The following is a 24402-nucleotide window of genomic DNA, read 5'->3' on the forward strand; positions in this document are numbered from 1 at the left end:
TATGAGTATAGCTACTCCAGCTTTCTTTTGATTTCCATTTGCATGGAATATCTTTTTCCATCCCCTCACTTTCAGTCTGTATGTGTCCCTAGGTCTAAAGTGGGTCTCTTGTAGACAGCATATATATGGGTCTTGTTTTTGTATCCATTCAGCCAGTCTATGTCTTTTGGTTGGGGCATTTAATCCATTCACGTTTAAGGTAATTATCGATATGTATGTTCCTATGACCATTTTCTTAATTGTTTTGGGTTTGTTTTTGTAGGTCCTTTTCTTCTCTTGTGTTTCCCACTTAGAGAAGTTCCTTTAGCATTTGTTGTAGAGTTGGTTTGGTGGTGCTGAATTCTCTTAGCTTTTGCTTGCCTGTAAAGCTTTTGATTTCTCCATCAAATCTAAATGAGATCCTTGCCGGATAGAGTAATCTTGGTTGTAGGTTCTTCCCTTTCATCACTTTAAGTATATCATGCCACTCCCTTCTGGCTTGCAGAGTTTCTGCTGAGAAATCAGCTGTTAACCTTATGGGAGTTCCCTTGTATGTTATTTGTCATTTTTCCCTTGCTGCTTTCAATAATTTTTCTTTGTCTTTAATTTTTGCCAATTTGATTACTATGTGTCTCGGCATGTTTCTCCTTGGGTTTATCCTGTATGGAACTCTCTGCACTTCCTGGACTTGGGTGGCTATTTCCTTTCCCATGTTAGGGAAATTTTCGACTATAATCTCTTCAAATATTTTCTCGGGTCCTTTCTCTCTCTCTTCTCCTTCTGGGACCCCTATAATGCGAATGTTGTTGCGTTTAATATTGTCCCAGAGGTCTCTTAGGCTGTCTTCATTTCTTTTCATTCTTTTTTCTTTATTCTGCTCTGCAGCAGTGAATTCCACCATTCTGTCTTCCAGATCACTTATCCGTTCTGCCTCAGTTATTCTGCTATTGATTCCTTCTAGTGTAGTTTTCATTTCAGTTATTGTATTGGTCATCTCTGTTTGTTTGTTCTTTAATTCTTCTAGGTCTTTGTTAATCATTTCTTGCATCTTCTCAATCTTTGCCTCCATTCTTATTCCGAGGTCCTGGATCATCTTCACTATCATTATTCTGAATTCTTTTTCTGGAAGGTTGCCTATCTCCACTTCATTTAGTTGTTTTTCTGGGGTTTTATCTTGTTCCTTCATCTGGTACATAGCCCTCTGCCTTTTCATCTTGTCTCTTTTTCTGTAACTGTGGTTTTTGGTCCACAGGCTGCAGGATTGTAGTTTTTCTAGCTTCTGCTGTCTGCCTTCTGGTGGTTGAGGCTATCTAAGAGGCTTGATGGGAGGCTCTCGGAATGGATTTTTTTAATAGGTAAATAAGTTACCCAAGAAAAAAGAGAAAAACTTTAATAACATTGGAAAAATCTGAAGTTATCAAAGATCTGAAAAAGCCCCAGGTCTTTACGCTTTAAGAGGCAAATTATTTTGAACTTTTAAGAAACAGATAATGATAATGCTATTTAAAATGAGAACTGGTAAGAGTAATTTTATATCTGCATAATGGAATGCTGTGCATTAATTAGATAGGACGCAGAGGTCCTGTGAATGGCTATGGGATAATCTCCAAAATATATTAAGGGGGAAAAAAGCAAGATGCAGAGCACTGCATCTATTATATAATCACATGGGTGAATCTCTATATGTGTGTGGGGGCATGTGTGTGCATGTATACGCATGTGTAATATCTGTAAAGGAATACAAAAGCAACTGATAATGGTTGCCTCTGGAGAAGGGAACTAGGCAGCTGGAAGACAGATAGAAGGCAGATACCTTTTTTTTTTTTTAATTGTGCATATCATATAATTTCTGAAATTGGGTTAAATTACAGCAAATTGTAGCCTGTAGAATTGGTAAATAAATACAACAGACGACACCCCACCGTCTGAGTGCAGCTGGGGGGGAGCATTAGGCATGATTAGATGTGGTTAAAAGTTATCTTTGTTTTCCGATTTGCAACATAAACATACTGTGTAAATATCCTGTGAGAAAACTTACTTCTGTAGTTCTAGTTCACAGATTTATTTTGGTGTTAACTTAAAAAGCGACTACAAATATTTACATAAAATTGTTGACATAATTAGATCACCTCTACTTCTCCAAGATACTCCTAGTCCCGACTCTAACAGGTCGGTCAGGGTGCCCTTCCTTCACTTGCTGAGTGCAGATTCTCTGTGACACAAGACGTGTCCCTGCCAGGGACATCCAGGGGATCCCGGGAAACCTCAGCAGGTGAACCCGATGCCTCCACGACTTGGCTTTTCCTCGTCACTTTCAACTTCAGGTGCATGGCTGGCTTCATCTGCATCAGCACCCAGGAACTGTGCGTAGGGAAGGGGGGCGTCTGTGCGTGCACACGTGCGCGCGCATGTGTGTGCGTGTCCACCCACGTGCACCCAGACCTTCTCCTTCATTCATCACTCATAGATTCATTCAGTTCACGCTTTAGGCTCTGTCCCCTTCAAAACATCTGGAGGGCAGACTGGACGGGGAGCAAGGGTCCTCCCTGGTGACCTTTCCTCGGGTCTAAGATGACACAGCCTGGCTCTGAGACGGTGACCCTCTTTCCGCTTCAGGGGGCAGTTTGATGGCCTGAGTGTGACAGGCAGCCATGGACAAGTGGAGAGGCCCCCTGTGTGACAAGAAAGGTCACGCTGCGCCACCATGAGAGCCGTCCATTAACCTAAGCAGGCAGAGGCCGCCTGTTCCAGGAAAAAATAAGACCACATCCTCCACACAGAGTGAGTTTCATGAAAGCACTTGTCTTATGGGGTGGGAGGTGGACCCGACAGCCTCAGACCACTCTGCCGGTTCTGAGATGCTAAGATTCTCCCCGTAAATGGGAGGCACCCTGCACCTTCCGGGAGGTGACATGTTCAACAGAGAGAAATAAGCCTCAGGACAGACGGGGCAGACATGGCCACTGCAGTCAGACTGTGAGGACTGGAGATCAGCAAAGGCTGATCCACCAGGCTCCTGCAGCTCTTCTACTTCAATACTTTGGGGGGGGGGGGTTCAACCTTCTTTTTGCATATTTGGCTGCCGGTGGTGGGCAGTAAGATGAGCAAAGGAAAGGACTGGGGAGCTGGGTAAACCTGCAAAGTGAAAACTGTCAAGGAAAATGTCACCGCTTTGCCATCTCATCTCCAGGACGCCATGGGGGCTGGACATCTCTGTGAGACAGAGCACCGTTCGGGAGAACCAGATGGGTGACTTTTTGTTTTGATGTCTTTAAAGTGTTTATCCATTGCATCCTGTGACACATTCCAGATCAGGGTGCACATCACAAACTCATGCTGATCTTGAACACATAAGTGCTTCCTGTCCCTGTATAGGGTTGGGGGAATTCACTGGCAGGGAGCGAAGTCAAGAGGCTGGTGTTGCTTGTTTTCTTCGGTCGCGTCACTGGAGAGCTGTGCCGAGTGTTTACTAGGCGCCCGTCGCCGTGTCTCCGGGTCGATTGCATTATCCCCACTTGACGGACGCAGAGATGGCAAAGGCAGATAACTTTTAATTTGTGCCATTCTGTACTTTTTTGAATTTGATATTATGTACATATACCACATAGTCAAAGAATTATAAAAATAAAATTATCTATAATACAAAGAAGGAAAACTGCCGATGTGTTTTAGGAAGTCAACATCGCACAGATACCAAAGTCTGACAAAGACAGCACAAAGTAGAAAACTATAAATCTTCTCCTTCATGTACTCATTATGAAAACTGACATTAAAAGTTAGTAAAGAGGGCAGACAGCAGAATCAAGAAGAACTACAATCCAGCAGCCTGTGGAACAAAAAACACATTCACAGAAAGATAGACAAGATTAAAAGGCAGAGGGCTATGTACCAGATGAAGGAACAAGATAAAACCACAGAAAAACAACTAAACAAACTGGAGATAGGCAACCTTCCAAGAAAAGAATTCAGAATAATGATAGTGAAGATGATCCAGGACCTCGGAAAAAGAATGGAGGCAAAGATCGAAAAGATGCAAGAAGTGTTTAACAAAGACCTAGAAGAATTAAAGAACAAACAAACAGAGATGAACAATACAATAACTGAAATGAAAACTACACTAGAAGGAATCAGTAGCAGAATAACTGAGGCAGAAGAACGGATAAGTGACCTGGAAGACAGAATGGTGGAATTCACTGCTGCAGAAGAGAATAAAGAAAAAAGAATGAAAAGAAATGAAGACAGCCTATGAGACCTCTGGGGCAACATTAAATGCACCAACATTCGCATTATAGGGGTCCCAGAAGGAGAAGAGAGAGGGAAAGGACCAGAGAAAATATTTGAAGAGATTATAGTCAAAAACTTCCCTAACATGGGAAAGGAAATAGCCACCCAAGTCCAGGAATCACAGCGAGTCCCATACAGGATAAACCGAAGGAGAAACACGCCGAGACACATAGTAATCAAATTGGCAAAAATTAAAGACAAAGAAAAATTATTGAAAGCAGCAAGGGAAAAACGACAGATAACATACAAGGGAACTCCCATAAATTTAACAGCTGATTTCTCAGCAGAAACTCTACAAGCCAGAAGGGAGTGGCATGATATATTTAAAGTGATGAAAGGGAAGAACCTACAACAAAGATTACTCTACCTGGCAAGGACCTCATTCAGATTCGATGGAGAAATCAAAAGCTTTACAGGCAAGCAAAAGCTAAGAGAATTCAGCACCACCAAACCAGCTCTACAACAAATGCTAAAGGAGCTTCTCTAAGTGGGAAACACAAGAGAAGAAAAGGACCTACAAAAACAAACCCAAAACAATTAAGAAAATGGTCATAGGAACATACATATTGATAATTACCTTAAGCGTGAATGGATTAACTGCTCCAACCAAAAGACACAGGCTTGCTGAATGGATATAACAGCAAGACCCATATATATGCTGTCTACAAGAGCTCCACTTCAGACTTAGGGACACATACAGACTGAAAGTGAGGGGATGGAAAAAGATATTCCATGCAAATGGAAATCAAAAGAAAGCTGGAGTAGCTATACTCATATCAGATAAAATAGACTTTAAAATAAAGAATGTTACAAGAGACAAGGAAGGACACTACATAATGATCAAGGGATCAATCCAAGAAGAAGATATAACAATTATAAATATATATGCACCCAACATAGGAGCACCTCAATACATAAGCAACTGCTAACAGCTATAAAAGAGGAAATCAACAGTAACACAATAATAGTGGGGGACTTTAACACCTCACTTACACCAATGGACAGATCATCCAAAATGAAAATAAATAAGGAAACAGAAGCTTTAAATGACACAATAGACCAGATAGATTTAATTGATATTTATAGGACATTCCATCCAAAAACAGCAGATTACACGTTCTTCTCAAGTGCACACGGAACATTCTCCAGGATAGATCACATCTTGGGTCACAAATCAAGCCTCAGTAAATTTAAGAAAATTGAAATCATATCAAGCATCTTTTCTGACCACAATGCCTTGCGATTAGAAATGAATTACAGGGAATAAAACGTAAAAAAAACAAACACATGGAGGCTAAACAATACGTTACTAAATAACCAAGAGATCACTGAAGAAATCAAAGAGGAAATCAAAAAATACCTAGCGGCAAATGACAACGATAACAGGACAATCCAAAACCTATGGATGCAGCAAAAGCAGTTCTAAGAGGGAAGTTTATAGCTATACAAGCCTACCTCAAGAAACAAGAAAAATCTCAAGTAAACAATCTAACCTTACACCTAAAGGAACTAGAGAAAGAAGAACAAACAAAACCCAAAGTTAGCAGAAGGAAAGAAATCATAAAGATCAGAGCAGAACTAAATGAAATAGAAACAAAGAAAACAGTAGCAAAGATCAATAAAACTAAAAGTTGGTTCTTTGAGAAGATAAACAAAATTGATAAACCATTAGCCAGACTCATCAAGAAAAAGAGGGAGAGGACTCAAATCATTAAAATTAGAAATGAAAAAGGAGAAGTTACAACAGACACCGCAGAAATACAAAGCATCCTAAGAGACTGCTACAAGCAACTCTATGCAAATAAAATGGACAACCTGGAAGAAATGGACAAATTCTTAGAAAGATGTAACCTTCCAAGACTGAACCAGGAAGAAATAGAAAATATGAACAGACCAATCACAAGTAATGAAATTGAAACTGTGATTAAAAATCTTCCAACAAACAAAAGTCCAGGACCAGATGGCTTCACAGGTGAATTCTATCAAACATTAGAGAAGAGCTAACACCCATCCTTCTCAAACTCTTCCAAAAAATTGCAGAGGAAGGAACACTCCCAAACTCATTCTATGAGGCCACCATCACCCTGATACCAAAACCAGACAAAGATACTACAAAAAAAGAAAATTACAGACCAATATCACTGATGAATATAGATGCAAAAATCCTTAGCAGAATACTATGAAACATAATGTAACAACACATTAAAAGGATCACACACCATGGTGAAGTGGGTTTTATCCCAGGGATGCAAGGATTCTTCAACATACGCAAATCAATCAATGTGATACACCATATTAACAAATTGAAGAATAAAAACCATATGATCATCTCAATAGATGCAGAAAAAGCTTTTGACAAAATTCAACACCCATTTATGATAAAAACTCTCCAGAAAGTAGGCATAGAGTGAACCTACCTCAACATAATAAAGGCCATATATGACAAACCCACAGCAAACATCATTCTCAATGGTGAAAAACTGAAAGCATTTCCTTTAAGATCAGGAACAAGACACGGTTGTCCACTCTCACCACTATTATTCAACATAGTTTTGGAAGTCCTAGACACGGCAATCAGAGAAGAAAAAGAAATAAAAGGAATACAAATTAGAAAAGAAGAAGTAAAACTGTCACTGTTTGCAGATGACATGGTACTATATATAGAGAATCCTAAAAATGCCACCAGAAAGCTACTAGAGCTAATCAATGAATTTGGTGAAGTTGCAGGATACAAAATTAATGCACAGAAATCTCTTGCATTCGTATACACTAATGATGAAAAATCTGAAAGAGAAATTAAGGAAACACTCCCATTTACCACTGCAACAAAAAGAATAAAATACCTAGGAATAAACCTACCTAGCGAGACAAAAAACCTGTATGCAGAAAACTATAAGACACTGATGAAAGAAATTAAAGACGATACCAACAGATGGAGAGATATACCATGTTCTTGGATTGGAAGAATCAATATTGTGAAAATCACTATGCTACCCAGAGCAATCTACAGATTCAATGCAATCCCTATGAAATTACCAATGGCATTCTTTACAGAACTAGAACAAAAAATCTTAAAATTTGTATGGAGACACAAAAGACCCCGAATAGCCAAAGCAGTCTTGAGGGGAAAAAAAACGGTGCTGGAGGAATCATTCTCCCTGAGTTCAGGCTATACTACAAAGCTACAGTAGTCAAGACAATATGGTACTGGCACAAAAACAGAAACATAGATCAATGGAACAAGATAGAAAGCCCAGAGATAAACCCACGCACCTATGGTCAACTAATGTATGACAAAGGAGGCAAGGATATACAATGGAGAAAAGACAGTGTCTTCAATAAGTGGTGCTGGGAAAACTGGACAGCTGTATGTAAAAGAATGAAATTAGAACACTCCTTAACACCATACACAAAAGTAAACTCAAAATGGATTCGAGACCTAAGTGTACGACCGGGCAGTATAAAACTCTTAGAGGAAAACATAGGAAGAACACTCTTTGACATAAATCACAGCAAGATCTTTTTTGATCACCTCCTAGAGTAATGGAAATAAAAATAAACAAATGGGACCTAATGAAACTTAAAAGCTTTTGTACAGCAAAGGAAACCATAAACAAGACGAAAAGACAACCCTCAGAATGGGAGAAAATATTGCAAACGAATCAACGGACAAAGGATTAATCTCCAAAATATACAAGTAGCTCATGCAGCTCAATATCAAAAAAAACAAACAACCCAATCCAAATATGGGCAGAAGATCTAAGTAGACATTTCTCCAAAGAAGACATACAGATGGCCAAGAAGTGCATGAAAAGCTGCTGAACATCACTAATAATTAGAGAAATGCAAATCAAAACTACAATGAGGTATCACCACACACCAGTTAGAACGGGCATCATCAGAAAATCTACATACAACACATTCTGGAGAGGGTGTGGAAGAAAGGGCACCCTCTTGCACTGTTGGTGAGAATGTAAATTGATACAGGCACTATGGAGAACAACATGGAGGTTCCTTAAAAAACTAAAAATAGAATTACCATATGATCCAGCAATCCCACTACCTGGCATATACCCAGAGAAAACCATAATTCAAAAAGACACATGCACCCCAGTGTTCAGTGCAGCACTATTTGTAATAGCCAGCTCATGGAAGCAACCTAAATGCCCATCAACAGACAAATGGATAAAGAAGATGTGGTACATATATACAATGGAATATTACTCAGCCATAAACAGGAACGAAGTTGAGTCATTTGTTGAGACGTGGATGGATCTAGAGACTGTCATACCGAGTGAAGTAAGTCAGAAAGAGAAAAACAAATATCGTATATTAACGCATGTATGTGGAACCTAGAAAAATGGTACAGATGAACCAGTTTGCCGGGCAGAAGTTGAGACACAGATGTAGAGAATAAATGTATGGACACCAAGAGGGGAATGCCACGGGGGGGGTGGGGATGGTGGTGTGCTGAATTGGGCGATTGGGATTGACATGTATACACTGATGTGTATAAAATTGATGACTAATAAGAACCTGCTGTATAAATAAATAAATAAAATTCAAAAATTATAAAAAAAAACAAACTAATACTAAACTTTCTTTGGGTTATTTGTATGGAAATATGTTAATATAAATGTTTCAGACATTATATGAAATTCCTAAAAATCTTATATGTTCTGGTATAATGTTATAAGTCATAATTCTAGTTATTACTTTAAAATGTATATCTCAGAAATAACTAAATTTCCTTGTCCATTGCATTATTATGAACTTTCATCAAATCTTTAACCATTGTCATTTTTAAGTCTTTTGTCATTTACAGACAGTTCTGGGTGTACTCTGTTTCTTTTGCAAAAATGTTCTTATAAAAGGGTTTCATCTTGAAGGAATTCATGATAAAGACTCTGAGAAGTACAGGTTTCTGGTAACTGACTATACTGCAGAACTGAATGAATAAGCATTTTCAGAACTCTAATGGAAAACTGATGAGTTCATAAAAGTGCTAACAAACATCAAGATGAAAAAAAAATTAATTACATGGGACTGAGTGAACTGATGAGGATGATTATAATTTTTGTGACTTTCTGTTTGAATAATAAAAAAAAAGTTAGTAAATATGATTCCCCACATTATTAAAAGAATATTAGCCCTATCAAAAAGGGCTAATTCTGGGTGCTTATTCCCAGAATGCAAGGATGCTTTGATAATAGGTAATGTATTAATATACTCTTTTTTATTAAAATACATTTGACTAATAACATTGTGTAAAATTAAAGTGTACAAGTTGATTTGATACATTTATATATTGTAATATGACTGCCATTGTAGCAATAATTAGAACCTCTATCATGTCACATAATTATTTCTTTTTAGTGGTTGGAATAATTGATATCTAGTCTTTTAGCAAGTTTGATGATTATAATACACTATGTTGTCCATATTCACTATACTGTGCATTAGATGTCTAGGACTTATTACTTATTGCAAATTTGTTCCCTTTAACAATATTTCAACAACATTAAGAATATTAATCTACTCTTAACCACTATCTACATTACCTCTCAAGTGGTAGAGTGCTGGGTGCTCAGCTGTCATCCATCTTTAACTATAGTTATATATCTTCCTAATGCATTTTATCAATTCTAAAATGCTGTCAATTGTAAGATATCCTGATTTCAGAAATGGTAAAACGTGAAAAACTGTTTTTCTCAGAATCAGTAAAGTTTAGTATCCATCCTTCCATCCATCCATCCATCCATCCACCAATCCATCCATCCTTCCATCCACCCATCTATCCATCCTTCCATCCACCCATCCATCCATCCTTCCATCCATCCATTTTTCCTTTCCTCCCTTCCTCTTCCCTATCTACCTATTATATCTATCTATCTCTCTATCTAGACTATTTCCAAGATATATTTTTAAGTGAAAAGTAAGAAATAGAACAGGGGCTTCCCTGGTGGCACGGTTAAGAATATGCCTGCCAATGCAGGGGACACAGGTTCAAGCCCTGGTCCAGGAAGATCCCACATGCCACGGAGCAACTAAGCCCATATGCCACAACTACTGAGGCTATGCTCTAGAGCCCGTGAGCCACAAGTACTGAGCCCACGTGCCACAACTACTGAAGTCCACACGCCTAGAGCCAGTGCTCTGCAGTAAGACAAGCCACCACAATGAGAAGCCCATGCACCACAACGAAGAGTAACCCCCGCTTGCCACAACTAGAGAAAGCCCACCCACAGCAATGAAAACCCAATGCAGCCAAAAATAAATAAAATAAATAAATTAAAAAAAAAGAAATAGAACAGTTTGTATACTATAGTCCAATCTATGTATTTACAAAACAATATGTTTTATTGAGAAATAGTTGATGTACAATATTATATAAGTTACAGGTGTACAAGATAGTAATTCACAATTTTTAAAGTTTATACTCCATTTATAGTTATTATAAAATATTGGCTACATTCCCTGTGTTGTACCATATATCCTTGCAACTTATTCATTTTATCTATAATAGTTTGTACCTTTTAATCTCCTACCACTATTTTGCCCCTTCCCCTTCCCCTTTCCCTGCTGATAACCTCTAGTTTGTTCTCTATATCTGTGAGTCTGTTTCCTTTTTGTTATATTCACTAGTTTGTTATATTTTTTAGATTTCACATATAAGTGATATCATACAGTATTTGTCTTTCTCTGACTTATTTCACTTAGCAGAATACCTTCCAAGTCCATCCATGTTGTTGCAAATTGCAAAATTTCATTCTTTTTTATGGCTGAGTAGTATTCCACTGTGTGTGTTTGTGTGTGTGTGTGTGTGTGTGTGTGTGTGTGTGTGTGTATGTGTGTCACGTCTTCTTTATCTATTCATCTGTTGATGGACACTTTGGTTGCTTCCATACCTTAGCCATTGTAAAGAATGCTGCTATGAGCATTGAGGTGCATGTATCTTTTCAAATTAGTGTTTTTGTTCTTTTTGGATATACACCCAGGAGTGGAATTGCTTGCTGGGTAATCTAAACTATTTTTAGTTTTTTAAAGAAACGTCCATGCTGTTTTCCACAGTGGCTGCACCAATTTACATTCCCGCCAACAGTGTACGAGGGTTCCCTTTTCTCCACATCCTTGCCAACATTTGTTATTTGTGGTCTTTTTGATGGTAGCCATTCTGACTGGTGTGAGGTGATACTCACTGTAGTTTTAATTTGCATTTCTCTGATGATTAATTATATTGAGTGTCTTCTCATGTGCCTGTTGACCATCTGTATGTGTTCTTTGGAAAAATATCTATTCAGGTCTTCTGCCCATTTTTTGAGTAGGTTATTTGTTTTTGTTTTTTGATGTTGAGTTATATGAGTTTTTAATTTATTTTGGATATTAACCCCCTGTTGGTCATATCATGAGCAAATATTTTCTCCCATTCAGTAGGTGTCTTTTTCTTTTTCTTTTTTGTCAATGGTTTTGCTATGCAAAAGTTTTTAAATCTAATAGGTCCCATTTGTTTATTTTTGCTTTTATTTCCTTTGCTTTAAGAGATAGATCCAAAAAAATATTGCTACCATTTATGTCAAAGAGTGTTCTGCCTATGTTTTGTTCTAGGAGCTTTATAGTATCTGGTCTTACATTTAAGTCTTTAATCCATTTTGAGTTTATTTTTGTATATGGAGTGAGAAAATGTTTCAATGTTCTTCTTTTATGTGTAGCTCTCCATTTTCCCAGCACTACTTATTAAAGAGACTGTCTTTTCACCATTGTATATCTTTGCCTCCTTTGTCATAGATTAATTGATCATAAGTGCATGGGTTTATTTCTGGGCTGTCTATCCTGTTCCATTGATCTGTGTGTCTGTTTTTGTGCCAGTACCATACTGTTTTGATTACTGTAGCTTTGTAGTATAGTCTTAAGTCAGGGAGTGTAATTCCTCCAGCTCTGTTCTTCTTTCTCAAGATTGTTTTAGCTATTTGGGGTCTTTTGTGTTTTCATACAAATTTCAAAATTATTTGTTTTAGTTCTGTGAAAAATGCCCTTGGTATTTTGATAGGAATTGTATAGACTCTGTAGATTGTCTTGGGTAGTATGGTCAGTTTGACAATATTAATTCTTCCAATTCATGAACACAATATATCTTTCCATCTGCTTCTGTCATCTTCAACTTCTTTCATCAGTGTCTTATACTTTCTTGTGGTACAGGTCTTTTGCCTCCTTAGGTAGGGTCATTCCTCAGTATTTTATTCTTTTTGATGCGATGGTAAATAGTATTGTTTCCTTAATTTCTCTTTCTGGTAGTTTGTTGTTAATGTATAGAAATGCAGCAGATTTCTGTATATTAATTTTGTATCCTCCAACTTTACTGAATACATTGATGAGCTCTAGTAGTTTTCTAGTGGTGTCTGTAGGATTTTCTATATATAGTACCATGTCATCTGCAAACAGTGACAGTTTTACTTCATCCTTTCCAATTTAGATTCCTTTTATTTCTTTTACTTGTTGCTTTGGCTATGACTTCCAAAACTATGTTGAATAAAAGTGGCGAGAGTGGGCATCCTTGTGTTGTTCCTCATATTAGAGGAAATGCTTTCAGCTTTTCACCATTGAGTATGACGTTGGCTGTATGTTTGTCATATATGGCCTTTATTGTGTTGAGGTATGTTCCTTCTATGCCCACTTTTTGGAGGGTTTTTATCATAAATGGATGTTGAATTTTGTGAAAAGATTTTTCTGCATCTATTAGGATGATCATATGATTTTTATTCTTCAATTTGTTAATGTGGTGTTACAAAATAATATTTAAATAGATACATAGTATATATGTGTGTGTTATTCCCTTAGTAGTATTTACAGAAAACTTTAAGTAAGGATCACTTTTGGAAAAAAGAATGGGGGGTAAGGGGGAGAGAAGGGAGTTTTTATTTTCTGTCTTTCTGTACTGTTTGAATTCTCTAAGCTTATTCTACTCTCACCTTTATTTTAACAAATCAACAGAAATTTTTATGGCAGGGAGGTATTGGCCATTTGTTGCTTTGTTGCAGTAGAAGGTGCCAGAGAACCACCCAGATCACCTCAGGTACCATTCACCACTTTTGTGAGTCCCACCCCAGCTTCTGTGTACTTTTCTTCCAGTGGCTGCCCTTGCAGCCATTTTTGTAGGACCACCTGGAGGTACTGGTTCACTAGGCCTGCTGAAAGCTGGAAGGGCAGCCCTTAGCCAATTATTGAGTGGTGAGGGAGTGTGAAAGCACAGGTCTATTGCCCAGGCAAAAACTGTACCCCAGATCCTACCTTTGTGTGGCTTCCCGCTTTTGCCTTTCTTGCTTCTTGTCACTCCCTCAGGAGTTTCTCTTGGGAGCCCTTCCATAATCACTTAATAAATCCTGAATCCTCTTCACAGCATCTGATTCTGAAACCTAACACATTTCTGTTTTACTTTGATTTTCTAGGTTTAAGAAAACAAAATTTTAAATGTCCTATATATGTATACGTATGTATATGAAAGAAATAACATAGAGTGGAATCAAATTATATTGAGACAGCAAGGAAATGAGAGGACTGGCTTCCTTCCAGTGGGCCTTCTTATGTCTTACAGACACTAGAATCTTTTAGTTTTTATTTTTTTAACCTGATTTCAGTCTCTGCTATTCTACTTTCAGTAAAAGGACATCTGCCCACCTTCAGCACAGCCATTCATTTTCCTGTACATACTTAGATCACTATTCAGCTACTCATAGCTAATAAATTAAGCAAGTTACTAACAACTTTTGGTTTCTGGTTTCTTCTTGGCAAAACAAACTATCAATTCTCAGAGTGGAAAAAAAAAAGAAATTGTGTTATTGAAGGATAGCATCAAGATGGAATTAGTAATGGCTATAAAGAACTCTCCCTACTTTAAGACAGTTCAGTGTTGTTTATCAGTAGTGGGCCTCAGTGGGCAAGTGAATTACCAAGAAGCACTTTTCTTTTAGATTGCATTGGTGCCTGTGCGTCCAGAGTCCATTGTCAAATAAAGCCTGTCATTTGGGTGCAGCATCTTTGCATTTTTAATCATGTTTTATTGCCCAGTTGCCAGTCTGCAACAGGTCTGCTCTGCTGGTCAGTGTGAACTAGCAAGGCTATGTTGCAAATGTTTTATGCTCCTCAGGCAGTTTATTTATTCTGGTAATTGTTGCAGTATTTGTAATCTTCCTGTCTTTATCCTTAATGTGTGCCTGCATTTAGAACCATAAATTTCTCTGGATTTGAGTGGCTGTCCACAGCATGGTTTTAACTGTAACACACTCTGTGTGTGTGTGTGTGTGTGTGTATACACACATCTATATACATGGATATTTATTCTCACACCCACAAACAGGGTAATTTATAGCATAACACACATACAGGCTTTAAAAAAAAAAAATCCCAGCGCCTATCATTAACAGCTGAGTGTTTTCTCTGTAGTATAGTGCTGGGTATTACAGGGGAAACCCCCATCAAATGTTTTTATTTAAGCAGAAGTAGGGTGAGGAGGTCTTGGGCAGGAAGCTGTCGGATTGGAGCCTGCTTCTTCTGCTGTCGGGACATCTCCCAGCAGCCCCTGAGAGAGGTCGCCAAATCTTCTGGCCCGCTATGCCTTTGTTAGGAACCAGACTGCCATCAGCAAGATCCTGGAAACTGACTCATCAGTGAGTAACAATGGGGAGACACCAATTTTTTTTTTCTTTTTTTAATATATATATATATTTTTAAATGGGAATTATTTATTTATTTATTTATTTATTTATTTTTGGCTGTGTTGGGTCTTCATTTCTGTGCGAGGGCTTTCTCCAGTTGTGGCAAGCGGGGGCCACTCTTCATCGCGGTACACGGGCCTCTCACTATCGCGGCCTCTCTTGTTGCGGAGCACAGGCTCCAGACGCGCAGGCTCAGTAGAGACACCAATTTTGAGAAGAGGCATATATGCAATTGAAGACAACAAAATAGTGAAGTATTGCTTACATTCTGTTTCTGTTCTTTTTACGTATTTAATAAGGATGCTGTCTACTGCTGATTATCTGACTTTGTTAATTTACTTTGCCTTTTTAAAGGGAGACAAAGATTTAGGAAAGTGAGACTTACCTGGGGATTGTCTCGTTCATACTAGCCCTCACATTATTCAGGGTTGGCAATTTTTGATTTTTGACCTGAAATCTATTTTTAGCTCCTGAAGTTGGGTACTGGGTGCCTCAGGCATCTTCTCTTGTTTTCATATTTTGTTATAAGTACTAGTTTTATCTCTCCTGTCAGATTCTAAGCTTCTTGAGGGCTGGAACTATGACTTGTATTTCGCTTGTATCTGCAACAATGTTGCATAACTTAACGGACTATTGGGTGCATGGTGGATGCTCAGTGAGTACTGATAGGTTGAATTTCTTACAAGGTATGTATTTAGCTTCTGCTTAACTCAATCGTAGGTTGATGGTTTAGTGGGAAATTTGAGTTAAATGTTTACTTATTTATTCAGTAGCTCAGAGTATTAGTGTATGGGGTGATTAGGTAGGTATTTTTTTGGACTTATATCAGTGGTTTTAGTCTTTTACTTATTTATTTTTCTCTTTAACTGAGGAATCCTTTCTTTAATGGACTCCAGTGTGGAGAATGTGTACAATATGTGTACAATATGTACAGTATGTACAATGAATGAAAGGGGAGTTGCTTTGTTTGAAATGGGTGGAAGTTGAGTTTCCAGCTTGAGTGGCCTCCTTTTCATTGCTCCCTCTTCTTTCCTGCTCCATTTCCCCAAACATCCCCAAGCCAAGTGGTCAGTGAACCATCTCCTAGGACTGATAGGGCTCCTCTGAGTATAGCTTGTAAACCATTTATCTAAAGAAAGTGTCTTTGAGTGTTTAATTATATTTGGTCCATAATTTTAAAAAACAGAGTTTATATTCTAGAGCAGTTTTAGGTTCATAGGAAAATTGAGCAGAAAGTACAGAGTTTCCATATACCCCACCCTCACTGCTCATGGTTTCCCCTGTCATTAACATCTTGCATTGGTGTGGTACATTTGCTACAATTTGGTAAACCAATAAGGATACATTATTATTTATTAAAGTCTCTATTTTACTTTAGGATTCACTCTTTGTATTTATAGTGGAGCAAAATTCACCACCCCAAAATGTCTCTTTGGCATGCGGATTCTGTTGAGCTGAAAACAATCAAGGGCCAAAACACCCAGGAAGAAATTTTGACTTTCCCCCTAACTGCCCAAAAGAATTTAGATAGAGGGTCTTTTCCCAAAATAAAGCTATTTTCAGAGATATCTGCAAAGACTATGGGCTAGGTGTGGTGGAAGAAACTCAGCAGGGTCTAGAGATCAGAGTCACTCTGCATTCCATTTTCTCTGCATGTCCCAATAAATATTTGTTTACCAAGCATTTGCTTTTCCATCTCCATGTGAATTGCCTTCCTCCTCTTTGAAGTCCCAAACCAGTACCCTCAACATCCTCATTTGTCTTTAGCTGAAGCTGCCATTTAAGGTGAGGGTTTTGGCCATTTTTAGCAAGTTACTTAGTTTTCCTGGGTCCCTCCTATGTATCCATGTTATTAAACTTTTGTTTGATTTTTCTCCTGTTAATCTGTTTCATATCAACTTAATTCTTAAACTAGCCAGAAGAACCTAGAAGGGTAGAGGAAAATGTCTTCCTCCCTGACATATTGTAGAGTTCTATGTGGTGTCTTTCTTCCTTCCTTCCTCTTCCTTTCTTTCTTTCTTTAAAAGTTATGCTCTATCCCTTCATCACAGCTGGAAAAAACTCCAGGTTTATATTCCCGAAGAGGCAAATCAGGATTACAGATTACGATCATGATCCTCCTCTGATAACTCAGCAGACCATCTACCACTTTTGTGCTTTAGAAGAGCTGTAATTTTTTTTTACATTAATTAATTAATTAATTTTTATTTTTGGCTGTGTTGGGTCTTTGTAGCTATGCGCGGGCTTTCTCTACTTGTGGCGAGCGGGGGCTGCTCTTCATTGTGCTGCACGGGCTTCTCATTGCAGTGGCTTCTCTTGTTGTGGAGTGCGGGCTCTAGAATGCAGGCTCAGTAGTTGTGGTGCACGGCCTTAGTTGCTCCACGGCATGTGGGATCATTCCGGACCAGGGGTTGAATCCATGTCCCCTGCATTGGCTGGTGGATTCGTAACTACTGCACCACCAAAGTCCCAAGAGCTGTAATTTATCAATGAAGCTAAATGTCAAGGTAAATTTTACTGGAACAATGCTGTGCATTGTTAGAATATGTTGTGATATATTTGAGTCTAATGTGTATTAATATGTGGGCAAAGGTTAATTTTGACTATTTTCATGTCCAGTTTTTAGACCTGTCCTTCCAAATACTGATTTGTGAAATACATTTTCCTTTCTTTGGGGGCCTGTTTTTGACTTTGGCGCATTGCTAATTGTGCACACAATTTTTAGAACGACACTGACAATGAATACAAAATATTAATAAACCAACAAGGCAAGCAGTTTTCAAAAATCACATTATGTATAGTTAATGCTTAACTGACCTTTACTGCAGTTACTTAAATCTTTTAAAAATTCATTTAATTTCAAAGCCAGAGTATTAGCCTATTTATATGTAAATTGTCTTTAATTCATACATTGATTTAAAAGACTCATCCAAAATATCTTTTACCACAAGTGACCTTTCTGACTCTACACTTCTGGGAAAACTGTGAGGTGGTTTCTTGGTGACCCCGCATCCACCTGTGATACAACATATGCTGAGTCTGGTCTGTATAAATCACTCACAATTGTATAGTTTTCAGCCAACATTGAATTATTAACGGTGTAATTGTTCTAGTTACTCTCAGAAGTTCCACAGAACCATTTATGGGGATTTTTTTTCCTATTTTCATCCTCATCCAACAAATCTAATTAGAAGCTTTACTAAGAAATATTGTCCGTTATTCAAAGAACACAGAGTTAGGTACTTAGTAGTTACTGCCTCCAAAGAGGCTGGATGTCAAAGAAAAGCTTACATTTATATTACTGCCTGCCATACAGACATGATAATCCAGAGAATCTTAGGAAAGCAAACAGAACAGGTTAACATCAATATTCCTCGTGCCATATATATTCATTCAACTCTAGTTTTCTACCTGTGTTTAGTTCACCTTAGAGAATTGTCTGAAGACAGTGCTTCAAAACAAGTTCTCTTTCTCTGGAGAGGCATATAATTTGGAATTGTCTAGTGTTTGTTATTAGTGGGTAAAATGCAAATAACTGAAATCTTAATCGATGTTAAACATTGGAAGTAAAGTTAAAATATGCTATATATTTTATATATATATATATATATATATTTCTCTATTCTAACTATCTGTCAGAGTTTTAATTGAGGTACATGGTAGGAGGTCAGGTATGCCCAGAATCATATACAAATGTGTGTATGTATGTGTGTATTTTTATTAAGTGTCACCACATTGAACAACTCTTTGCTGTGAGCGTGATCCCTTAGACTTCAATGTGAATGCCAGCACCACTCACCCCTACTCTGGAGCTGTGCATCATAGGGCCGTATATATGTACATACTTCCTTCCACATTGCCCCTTATTCCCCAGTATCCATGTCTTTATAAACTTTAGAACAGGTTGTATGACTCCAAAATGGTTAAGAATAACCAAATGTACATACTTACGCACACACAAGCAAACTTATTAAATATACATATATATGTTCAGTATATATGCTGTTAATTGCCAATTTTTTCAGTAGTTATGTTTTATAAAGTTGCCACAAACATTGAATTAGTGAACTAAACTGTTGCTCTTAGTGGAAATTGGGGTTAGGTTCCTATGAGCCTCCCGCTGCGACATTTTTGTTAACTGATCAGTATATACCTTGTTTTCTGTTTGTTTCTGTTTAAAGACACCTTATTATATACATTGTTGATTTAATAACACTGAACTCTGCACGGCCAACAGCACTATAACTTGTGCCTGAATGAAACTTATCAAACATTGTATTCTCTCCAGAAGGCACATCACAGCACTTGGGAACATTAGATAGCATTTCAGCACTACACTTGGGGGCCATTTTAAACAGTGAGGTCACCAAGAAAAAGCACAAAAATGTGAAAAAACATGGCACTAAATAGACCACAAAAAAGACACTTGTATACAGTATGAGAGCTGGAATGAGAAGGCAGAGTACCATCTTGCTTGGCCTCTAGGGAACGGATATGTCCAGTGACAAATTTTTTACCACTCTGCACATGTCCATAAATGGCTGTACAAGTGCCATGAGCATTGATTTTGGGGTTACAAATAAATCTGAGCGAGTAGGCAAACTCACAAGTACAGAATCCAGAAATAATGAGGACCAACTATACATGTATATATTTGTTTACCTGTTTCATGCAAGGCATGTGCAAGTTTGGATGATTTCCGGGTGAACAGCAGACAGGAGCACTGACTTCATAGACCTGGCTCGCATCCTCACAGGGGATGCAGATATTAAACAATTACCCAAATAACTACCTAATTACAACAATGGGAACTGCTCTAGTGGAAGGGTACCAGATACTATTAGAGCATGTAACAAGGACCCACCCCAGGCTGAGGCATGAAGGAGTGCGTCTCTGAGAAAGTAACATTTAAGCAGTGCTCATACGGATGGATAAATATGCCAGAAAACATTAGTATGTATAATAAGATGTACCAGGGATTTTCTGCTAATTCACATTTCCTGATACTTAGCTCTTCCTTCTTAGAGTTGGTGCCATTTATATAAATATGTATTTTTCAATATAAGAAAGCATTTCCTTTTACACGTGTGATAAGATTTCACCTACATGGGTCATTACTTGGAAGCCCCTCCTCTTTATCCCTTCATAGCTAGAAGATGCTGACAGAATGGCTTATCACCCAGCGGGGGGTAGTAAAATATGTCTCTGGGATAGAAAGACCCTTTCTCTTCCCCATCTTTTGTTTTTTCTTCTCTTTTATCTTGTTTCCTTCCCTCTTCCCTCATTTCTTCCCTGCTTTCTTTTTTTAAATTGACTTTCCCTTTTAAGATGATTAACAGGATTCTGAAAGATGAAAGAAACCCTCTGATTTTTTCCCAGTGGATTAAACGTCTCACTGGAAGTTGAATAACCAGGTAGTATTTTTAAGCTGTAAAAATGCCTCTGGCTTCTCCTACCCCTTACTGAATAAACTCAGAGAACTTGTTGAAATTAATTTTTAAACTCATTGAATAGAATTTAAACACTTAAAAATGTATTTTTTTAAAGATCAATTTAGTAATATATAGACATTGCCCTTGATGGAATGGGAAAGTCAGCTCATTGATTCGTTCATTCATTCTTTATTCACAAGTATTTATCAATACTTGTGATGTGTCCTGTGCAAGGCACTAGTGATATAAAGATGAAAAAGATGTATACCTCTTCATACCTGTCTTCTCTCAGATTTGTCTGGAACAACACCAGATTTTTCAGACGATAATTACAATTGTATATAAACATCAGTTAGGCATGTATTCTGTGCCATTTACCATGACAGCATTTGATATGCATGTCTTCATCATGTCCCTATGAGGTAAGTTCTATTACTGTTCCCATCTTATAGATGAAGTAGGTGAGACTTAGGAAGGTGAAATAACTTACTTGAGGTCAGTAATTGGTAAGTAGCACAGCTAGAGTTTGAACCATCTCCATTCCAAAGCATATAACACTACATTTCTTCCTGAAATCCTTGTGAGTAACATAGTAACTTGAGGGATTTTAGTTTAAGATGTTGACTAAAGTGAACTTATGAAACTTCAAGATTTTTATAATTCCGAAAAGTTACTCAAGAGTTATGGTGTCGTTTCTTGGTTTCTTACCAGAAGACACCCATCTACAGGATTTTGTAGATGAGAAAATTTAGGAACCTGCTAGTTAAGGAACTTGCCCAAGGTCAAGTTGTTGGGAAGAACATGCCTAGGATTCAGCCCAGGGCTGTCTTATTTTGAACTATCAAGCTCTCCTTCTAAAAAGGAGCTTTTTTTTTTTTTTTTTAATATTGCTTTTGTTTTTTTCTGATTTTAGTACTCATTCATGCTGAAGGTAGAAACGTTAGAAAACACATACACATGAATAACAACAACAAAAATAAACAAGACATTGAATTTTTCTTCTGTCTCTATCCACATAGGTATTCCTATATTTTGTCGCTAATTAAAAGTGCATTGTGGGTTTTTCCCCCACTGTTTGTTGCCTGTGCCTTGGTTTTGTTTCTAACCTGAAACTGTTTGCTCCTGGAGGAAAGGGAAACTCTCACTTAGTGCTGTCTCCTACTGCACCTTTCCCCTTACCAAGCACATGATAAATTCTCAGTAAATACTTGTCGCTTTAAATTGAATTGAAATCACCTACTGCCCATCATACACCCTTTTGCAACTACAGGATGCAACAGCACAACCCCAGAGGCCTGAAGAAGGATGGGAATTCTGTTTTTCTGTCATTGTCAAATTCCGTCCCCATGTGCCTGGGGAATTGCTCAATTGCTGTGATTTTCTCTGGGATGAAACTCGGGACACGAAGGTCAGCTTTCAGATGCAGCCGAGAACAAAGCAGCAGCAGTGAATAAATTCTCGACCAGTCCCTGGCTTATATCAGGAGTACAGTGAATGTTGGCAGAATGAATCAAGTTGGCACTTCCCTCCGCGGGGGTTTAACGGTGCGCTGTCTGCCTGTGGTGTAGGAAATGGGCTCATGGACTTCCACCAGACTACAGATTCCATCACTGCAGCAACTCCTATGCTTACCATCTCCCTGTTACCAAAGATCTCAGTCACCACATCCAAGGGCTGTTCTTAGTCTCGCTCTCTGACCTACTCCTTCTTAACATTCTCCTTTTGGTTTCTGAACAGTATATTGTCTCTGCTTCTGCTTCTTACCTTTCCAATTATTTTTTCTCTGTCCCATTTTTCAACTTTTCTTTGTGCTCCCTTACTTGAGCACTTCTTGAAGTTTATTCAGTCATCTGCTGCTCTTGTCTGTTGATGATGGGTGTTCTAGAAACCTTCATCCAAATTTCCAGTTTCAATGATCTCTATTTTGGAGTCCACTCCAACTACATCTCTGGCCTTTGTTCAGATCCCCATCTTACTAGGAGAAGCACAAGGGAGATTGCAGTGACCTGGTACTAGCAGGGGCTTTTATCCCCACCCTCACCCCCAACCCAAGTCTGAAGGGATGAGGGGGGAGGCCCCAGTTATAAAAACCTGGCGGAAGGTACCTGGGTAGATCAGGCTACCTGAGAGCATGCAGTAACTTTCAGAGGATGGAGATAGCCAGTCTTGGCCCCTTGTAGGGTGGTCCCAATTCTGGAGTTATCTAATCTCTCACCAAGGTCCCCCACTGACAGGACACATCTGTAACCTCTGAAGCCTTACTCCTCTGACCCTTTTGGATTATAGACCATATCAAGTCTTCACTAACTTGTTAATGTTTGATTAAAGAAGCCAGGTTGGTGCTTCTTGACCCTCTAGTAACCTTTTGAAGGGCCCACAAGGAAAAAGTATGGCTAGTTCTCCCATGTTCTCCCCTTTCAGTTTGGCTCCAAATTTCCCCTTCTAACCTGACTCTATTAGCCAAAGCAGATAGCAACTGAACTTGGTACTAATGAGAGATTGCTCAGATTAGCATTAAGCTTGTAACCAGCTTCTCTCTGTCAAGATAGGGTTAATTTTCTCACTGTGGTGTTGTTTCCTTAATACCCTTCTCTCTCTAGCAAGTCAGTTCTGCATCTGGTCCCTGCCTCACAGCCTTAGTCCTTGAGTTTCCCTTGGACAGCTCTGGTCTGGGATTTTCCTGTCCTGGCTCCCTTTCATCATTCCAGTCTCACATGGTACCTCTCCTCATCACCTGAGCTAAAGGTCCATCTTTCTCCCCCACCCCTTGTAAGTCACTCTCTGTGACATCATCTGTTTTATGGACTTAATACTGATACATACCAAAATTATCTTGTTCACACATTTATTTCTTTGCTATTAATGTCTCCCTATCCCTTCCTCTACTCACCACCAGCAGAATTTTGTTCCATGAGGACAGGGACAAAGTCTGTTTAGCTCACCAACCTCTTCTTAGAACTTAGAATAGACTGTGACACACAATAGGTTCTGCATCAATACATTTTGAATGATTGAACTTAACTTTCACTGGGTTTGGGGGCTGAGAACCAGTGGTGGAACCCCTCTGCATGGGGTCCTAACATTTTCCTTTGACCAAGTTCTTCAACTTTGGGACTAATTTTTTTTTTTTTTTTTTTGCAATTTTATCTTGAGTATTCTGTTTTTAAAAATGATAATGCCTTTATAATAAAACAATTTTTGAGTAAGTTATACAAGTGGTTTACTACCTTTACTAGCTTCCCTCTTTCATCATTCAGCCAAACAGTACCCTCTCCTGTTACTTTATTTATAGAAGAACTTATACTTTTCTGAAGGCCATCAAATTATTTTGTCTTGTGGTATTTTTACAGTAGACTTTACAAAGTCAAGAGAGCTAGTAATATCATATGAACTTTGACATGAGGAGATTGGGCCCTAGAGAGGTCAAGTGGCTATAAATTTGTCTCCTTTTTAAGTTGAAAAGTAATGAAGAACTGCAGGTGATGGGCCCTGTTTCCTGTGTTTCGTACACCCCTGCCCCTTTCTTACTCTTTCTGCTCTTTTAGTGTTAACCTCCTTACTAATCTTTCTTTCCTTACGATCTGATATGCCATTTGTTCTACATTTTCAATGATTTTCTCTGGGTCTTAATTCCTTCATGGATATCACACTGGTGTGCTTTGTGACTGGTGCAGAAACAGTCTTCCAGTTCTTCTGTGTGCCTTTGGGTGCCCAGTGTAGCATCGTGGTTGGAAAAGGGCAAGCTTACTGGTAAAGGAATAACTTAATGAATCACTGAGAACTCTCTAGCTTGTCTAAAGCCTAAGCTTGGCAATCAACAGTAAGACTATTTAAAAAGAAAAATTAAACTGATGAGAATGGGCTCATAAATGCTTTCTCTATTCTTTTGGCATTCTTCCTCCTGGGAAATATAAGTGTATCTGAAACAAATGTCGGTCCTTGGAGGCAGGAAACCTGGGTGTTGTCCCTTTATTTTCAATTATTCTCTATTTGACTTT

At 38.3% G+C, this 24402-nt stretch overlaps 1 protein-coding gene across 11 annotated transcripts in view; it reads left to right on the forward strand.

Moving 5' to 3' along the window:
* Nucleotides 1-24402, forward strand: part of FHIT (fragile histidine triad diadenosine triphosphatase) — a 1491711-nt gene that overhangs the window by 443398 nt on the left and 1023911 nt on the right. The window contains exon 1 of one of the 11 annotated variants that reach the window (XM_082344839.1): nt 2624-2760. The exons of the other annotated variants lie outside the window; for them this stretch is intronic. The gene's annotated coding sequence lies outside the window, so the exon portion shown is untranslated. Of the gene's footprint in view, nt 1-2623; nt 2761-24402 lie in introns of those variants that run through there. 11 annotated transcript variants of the gene reach the window in all.

The sequence above is a fragment of the Balaenoptera borealis genome, assembly GCF_965194805.1.
Source record: "Balaenoptera borealis genome assembly, chromosome: 12".
In the NCBI taxonomy this organism is placed as follows: Eukaryota; Metazoa; Chordata; class Mammalia; order Artiodactyla; family Balaenopteridae; genus Balaenoptera; species Balaenoptera borealis.